The sequence below is a fragment of the Mus caroli genome, unplaced genomic scaffold, assembly GCF_978045245.1.
Source record: "Mus caroli unplaced genomic scaffold, Mus_caroli_1 scaffold_11, whole genome shotgun sequence".
In the NCBI taxonomy this organism is placed as follows: domain Eukaryota; kingdom Metazoa; phylum Chordata; class Mammalia; order Rodentia; family Muridae; genus Mus; species Mus caroli.
Window position 1 is genome coordinate 121,250,527 of NW_028227266.1, and position 7,013 is coordinate 121,257,539.

General features: G+C 45.1%; 1 protein-coding gene across 2 annotated transcripts in view; it reads right to left on the bottom strand.

Moving 5' to 3' along the window:
• Window positions 1-7,013, bottom strand: part of Ano10 (anoctamin 10) — a 173,635-nt gene that overhangs the window by 163,312 nt on the left and 3,310 nt on the right. The window lies entirely within an intron of this gene.

A 7,013-nucleotide genomic window follows, 5' to 3' on the forward strand; every position in this document is an offset into this window, starting at 1 on the left:
AGGATTTATTTTAGTTCACAACTTAAGTTTATAGTCTGACCATCATAGCGGACAAGTTGAGGAACTCGAACTTGAAGCATTAATCCATAGCTAGGAGCAGACAGAAAAGGGTACAGGCATGCTTAGTGCTCAGCTAGCTTTCTCCGCTCGCAGAGTCTAAATGCCAAACCCAGGGGATGGCACTGCACACCTTCAGGCTGGATCTTCCCACAGACAGGCATTCACCCATAGGCATTCGTCCACAGACCAACCTAGCAGAGACAATCTCTCTTTGCCTGAGACTCTCTTCCCAGGTGATTTCAAGTCATGTCAAGCTGAGAGTTAAAAACCAACCATGACAGATGGTTTCACTACTGAGAGCTTAATTATTTTGGAAAGCCATTTTGAAATAATTTCATGCTACTGTGCAAAATTAGTTTACGCTAAAAACAAACTTTTATAATAGAACGATAATCTAGTATAACTACACACATCACTTATGCTGAATAGACTTCGCTCCAAGCAAAGGATGCACATACGTCAAGAAACAATGTATAGGCTTAGGAGACTCAGGAGTTAATAACACGAAAGTCACAGCCATACACTTCCTGTTTCCTGTTTACTGTTTCTGAACCTACAGTACCCGACAGCAGCCTGTCCCTAGCACCTGCAACAGAAGAAATTACATTAAATCAGAAGCTACGCTGAGACAAGGGGAAGGTAGCTAAGCAACACCTTCAGGTTTCAACGGAGAAAATGTTTAAAATAAAAGCCCAAATTTAGCCATCAAATGTATATTCATCAGCACAGCTAAAAATGTCTTCATGACTGATTTGCAGCATCTAATAAAGTTAAAAAAAAAAATCTGTCTCTGGGCGCACCGTGCAGCTCAGGTGCCGGAGGTGGGAGCCTGTTGTGCTGGGAGGCATCCTCCTGCATGCACGGCTGCCTGGACTGCCAATCCAGTGTTTTCACACCTTACGCGGGTGTGTTCACTGAGTGATGACCAGTATGATCTGTTCTTCAGTAATTAAAAAAATGAAAGGAAGCTTTACTTGAGGTTCACCTTCACAAATTACTTCCATAAATGTGTGGTGTATTAAGGTCATAACATCTTTCAAATCCAGAAGACTGCTTATCCGCATCTTCATAGAAAGGTGTCACACTGGGTCCTCTGTTTGTTGTGTGTTTTCTGCTTGCTCAAATGCACTTCACTCCTCCCTGAGACCACACACACACCCTTGTGGTGCTGAGGATGGAACTCAGGGGCCTCAGGCTTGCTAGGTCTACAACTAAATTGCACCTTCAGTCCCTGCCATTTAGTTTTCCCTGTAAGATTTCAAGCTCTAACTTTGCCTGTCGTGGCCTTGGTAACTTTACATCCAGATAGAGCAGACAATGGTATTTAGAAATCAGACCACAAAGGAACGTTTTAAGAGCAGCCCTGGTTTGAAATGATTGACAATTTCTGTGGCATACGACCATCCAATTTGAAAGTTCCAAGGCTCAACGTGTACTTCATGCTACCACTATTTAACTAGTTCTCCCAAACATACAAACAAGAAACAAACAACAAACAAAGAAAACAACAAAACCCCAAACCGAACAAAACTAGTCACACAAACAATGCAGCAGTAGACTGCACCAACTTAGAAACGCATCTCCACTAAAGGGCTCCTTCACTCATGACACCGAAGAGCACCTCCAGCTGTGGGAGCAGACAATATCTAGGTTGGAATCCATGACGGGTGAAAACCGTTCCATGAGCATCCCTGTGGGAGCTGAAGCTGAATAAGCCAGCTAGCTGAGTTACTTAGAACCAAGTACTTACCTCACTGACAATGGATTATTTTACACTTGTCAGGGAATGTAATGGAGTCAAGACAACAAATCTGGCTTGTTTTCTGCCACAAGTGCAGACTAAGTGTAATGGATATTCAATAACCCATTGTAAACTATAGGATGGGCTCCCAAGATGGTGAGGGGGGCAGATGAGCTGGCAACATTGTCAGGGGGATTATGGGTATGAGCACTTTCTCTTTGCTGCTGTATAAACATGCCCCTGCTAAAAATTGTTTGGTGGCATACAAGGTCTGCACAAATGAGAAAAGCAGCTGGCACTTTTAATGCTGCCATGTTGAGGGCGACACTTTTTTTTTTTTTCTTATTTATTAGGATAATGTCTGCACAGATGAGAAAAGCAATCGACACTTTCAACACTTTTTTCTTCTTTTCCTCTTTCTTTCTTTCTTTCTTTCTTTCTTTCTTTCTTTCTCTTTCTTTTCTTTCTTTCTTTCTTTCTTTCTTTCTTTCTTTCTTTTCTTTCTTTCCTCCTCCTCCTCCTCCTTCTTCCTTTTTCGAGACAGGGTTTTTCTGTGTAGCACTAGCTGTCCTGGAATTCACTCTGTAGACCAGGCTAGCCTCGAACTCAGAAATATGCCTGCCTCTGCCTCCCAAGTGCTGGTATTAAAGGCATGCGCCACTACTGCCCGACTTGCAACACTTTTTTCTGAATTATTAGGACGCTGATTATTTCAACGTGAACTTACCAGAAATTAAAGTCAGAACAAAACAAAACAAAAAAAAACAAAAAAAAAAAAGAAAAAGAAAGAAAGAAAGAAAGAAAGAAAGATAACAGACCTAAAATACCAGGGGTGGAGGTAGGGGGAAGATAACAGATCTAACCTAGGGAAAACGTAAAAGCATGGATTTCATTGAAAATAAAAAACCCAGTCTCTTCTGTTGCTTCATGGGATGCAAGGCAGAGGAAAGGAAGACTCAGAGCCTCCTGCCCATCACCAGGACTTCAGATTTTCAGGAATCAGAGGACACCAAAAGGAAGATAAAGGTTAGCTCTTCTAGCCTCTTCATTTCTCCTGGTCATACCTCCAGAGTCACCTGAGCTTGAAACCTTACAGTCACTCATGTGGCTTCCTTCTCAGGAAAATTAGCCCTAAGGCATCAGGATTGGAGCTGGAATAAACTTGGGTCTTGTGGTTTGATTTTAAGTGTTCCCATCAAAGGCTGATAGGGTAAATAAAGGCTCCATCCCTGGCCTGATCTTCTGATGTGGGGTGCAATTGGGAGGTGGGCCCTTGGGGAGATGGAACCTTAAGGAGACAGACCCCTGGGGAGGTAGAACTTTGGGAGGTAGACCTTTGCAAAGGTAGAACCTTAAGGAGACAGACCCTTAGGGAGGTAGAACTTTGGGAGTTGGAACCTGAGGGAGATGGGTCCTTTGAGAAGTGAAGCCTAGTAGAAGGAAGACAGATTGCTGGGGGCATATCCTTGATCTGTGCCCCACCCCCATCCCTTATCTCTGCTTCTCTGCAGGCATGAGGCAAGCATATCTTCTCCACCATAAGCTCTCACCATGATGCACTAAGACACCACAAGTTTATAGTTGTCTGACTGGAGCCATAATATTTCCTCTCTGAGGCTGAATAATACAAACAAAATCCTCAGTACAAATGTCTCATCGCATACAAAAAAAATATAACTTTTTGGTTTGCAGGTTACTTAAAGACCAGTAGGTTGTTTAAAGACTTACATACTGGCCCACACTGTAGTTGTCTGGGAGTGCCCTCAAGGTACTGGTTACAAGGGATGGAGTTTATTTTAGTGTCATTTAGGAAGATACAGTCTAAGGGCTCACAAATGGCATGGCAGTCAGAATGGAACTGCAGGGCTGAAGCATTGCTGCTTGGACTCAAGGCTTTATAGACAAGTTTAATCAAGAAAAGCATTATCAGTGTGATGGTTTGTATATGCTTGGCCTAAGGAGTGGTACTACTAGGAGGTGTAGCCATGTTGGAGTAGGTGTGGCCTTTTTGGAATAGGTATGTCACTGTGGGAGTGGGCTTTAAGATCCTCATTCTAGCTGCCTGGAAGTCAGTATTCTGCTAGCAGCCTTCAGATGAAAATGCAGAACTCTCAGTTCCTCCTGCACTATGCCTGCCTGGATGCTGCCATGCTCCCACCTTGATGATAAGGGATTGAACCTCTGAACCTGTAAGCCAGCCCCAATTATAAGCTGTCCTTACAAGAGTTGCCTTGGTCATGGTGTCTGTTCACAGCAGTAAAACCCTAACTAAGACAATTAGCATCAAGGTGAAGCCAAATCGAGTGTCCCCAGACTTAGGGAAGGTCATCAAATTCCATATCCCTGGGCACAGCTCCATCAGTTTCCACACAGAACCAGCTTTAGATTAGTGGTGTGCTTTTTGTTTGTTTTCAGTGCTCAGTAGCCACACTCTAGAGCAAGCTTAGGGTCCATGAAGATTTCCAAGGGTGCATTCTTGCCAGCCCAACTTCTTGAAAGTGCCACAGGAGTTGGAGACTTTGGAGTTTTGTTACTGAATTCAACACCACTGGGCTGTAACTGTGTGGGCAGTAGAGGCCCCCACAGCTAGCTGGCCTAAACAGTAGAGGGTTCCTAGGCTGGATATAACCTTTAAGGTGGAGATGGTCAGTTTCTGAAGACACATTGCAAGCTGCTGGCAACAACTGAGAGCTTCTATAAAACTACTTTTTATAGGTTTCCATCTTCCTACAATATCAGACACAGTGAGAAATATTACTTACTACTACGTTTAAGAGGATATTGGTCGCTTCCCTCTCCTTTAAACCACAGACAATACCACAGCCTTGAAATACTCTTGCTGTCATTGGAAGGGTATTTGGTAATATCCGTTGAAAAAGCAGTAAGCATGGGCCAGCAAGATGGCTCAATGGGGAAAGGTGCCTGCTGCTAGGCCTGGCAACCTGAGAACCAAATCCAGCAAAGCATTTTCTGGCTTCTATGTACTAACCATGGCATGTGCATGCCACACCCAAACACATGCTCATAAAATCAGTGTGATAATCTCTAAGAAACTGTTGCCATTGTAGAAAGTTAAGAACTACAGGGAGTGGGGCTCGGGGGCCAGGGGGAGAGATCACAGTGAAGGGAGGAGTGGAGGAGCATCAGAAGTTTAAATGTATCCCAAATATTCTCATACTGGAAGCGCAACCCATGTAGTGGTATCGAAAGGTGAGACCTAAGGGCAGCATCTGAGCCACAGAGGTGCTACTTTCAAGGATCAATTAATGCCTTCATCTCAGGAGTCAGTTCTGGGGGAGGGGGGTTCTTATAAAAAGAAGGGTTGGCCCCTTTCTTGCTCTCTTTGCCCTCTGCCATGAGATGAAGCAGCAAGGCCCTCTTTGTATACCACAGACGCCTTCCTCACAGTCTCCAGCACTGTGAGTGATAAACTTGTTTGTTGTAAATGACTAGTCAAGGTGTTTCTCTACAGCAGCAAATGTGGTCTAAAACGGAGAGTGATGCATGGGGTCTTAAATACAGGGAAGAATATTAGTGTAGGCTTCAGGAAGGCCAGAGTCCTGTCAACCCCAACCCCAACAATATGGAGGTTACAGAGTAAGGACACACGAACCGTGAGTGAGTATGTGGGAGTGAATGGCACAGCCACGAACGCAGGGGGGAGCTGATGACTGGAGAGAGGTAATCCTAAAGTCACGAAGGGAATACAAACGTTGATGTTTAATTTACATTATCCATTTGCCTTCAAAAAAATCAAGAGGGTGGTGGGAGCCTCTGTTTCTGTTCAAACCCACATCCACACACCTGCCCTTGGTTAGATCTCTGGGAAAGGGGGAATGCCACATAGTTTGGCCTTATTAGAATTATTTGAAGACTCAGTTAGCTTACATCAGGCTCCTGAGTAGTCCCAGGCATCAATACCACCCAGGTGTGGCTGAACTAAGAGAACCTATTACATATTGTCAGAATTTCATTTTTTTGGAGTGTGGAGTAGGGGGCAGAATGGGAATTGAACCTAGGAACTGATGCATAGACAGCCTACTGCGCAACACAGCTCCAGCTGTAGGCAGCTTGTCACAAGCACAAAGAGCTAGGCTAGCTCATACACTTTCTCCTGACCAGAGGAACCTGCCCCCAGCCAAGGGAAACATCCCTTATGCAACACCAGGATGCCTCTATTTGTTTAATCACAGTGAGTGCCATAGTTCTGAATTCTATTTTTAAAGCGGAGCCTTGGACTTACTTGCTAGCTGCTGACTTTCATTTGCCTGTACTGAGCTTCACTCTTTATCACTTTCACGCATTCGCTCACGTCCCTTAACCAGGAAAAAAACTATTAAAATAATCCCACTCCAGGGGTGGTGGTGGTTTATAGATTTGAAAATATTTAATTTTTAAAATTATGTGTCTCTGTGTGTGCCTCCTTGCCTGTATGTGCACCATATACATTAAGGTGCTCTGAGGCCAGAAGAGGGTGTTGCTCCCCTGGAACTGGAGTTACAAGCAGTTGTGGGGCTCCACATGGATGCTGGAAACAAACCCATTCTCTTCTATAGGACAGTATGCACTCTTAACCATTGAGGCATCCCTCGAGCTCTCTCCTCAAATTTAGTTATTTTAAAGACAGGGTCTCACTGTGTAGCTCTGGCTGGCCTGGAACTCTCTGTGTAGTTCAGGCTAATCCAACTCACAGAAATGTGTTTGCCTCTGACTCCCAAGTGTTTCTGAAGACCATATCGAGCTCATGAGAATATTTTTATGAGCCCTCAGCCCTCTATCATTTTAGAATGGATTCTAGGAAGTGCTCTCCCTCTCTCCCTCCCTTGCCCCTCTCTTCTGTGGTCTGTGGTGATGGTGGTGGTGGTGGTGGTGGTGTGTGTGTGTGTGTGTGTAATTCTAGTACCCACACATAAGCTCTCAGCCTTCCCGTGTCTAGAGTCTGGCAGGGTGGAGTGCAAGTTCCCAGCGGCCACCACCTGGAAGTAAGGACTGGAGGGTCCAGCATCACAGAATGCGCACTTCTGCCACTCAGGCTATTTCTGGCTGGGGTCTCACTCCAGGCTACCTACGGCTTGCCTAGCGCCCCGTCCAGGGCAGTCCACCCGGGCGGAATGACGCATTAATGGTCATTATTCCGACGGATGACTACCTAGGCTCCCGCGGCGTCGGGCTGACCTTCCTTACCAGTGCCCCCGCCTCCGCGCGACAGGGC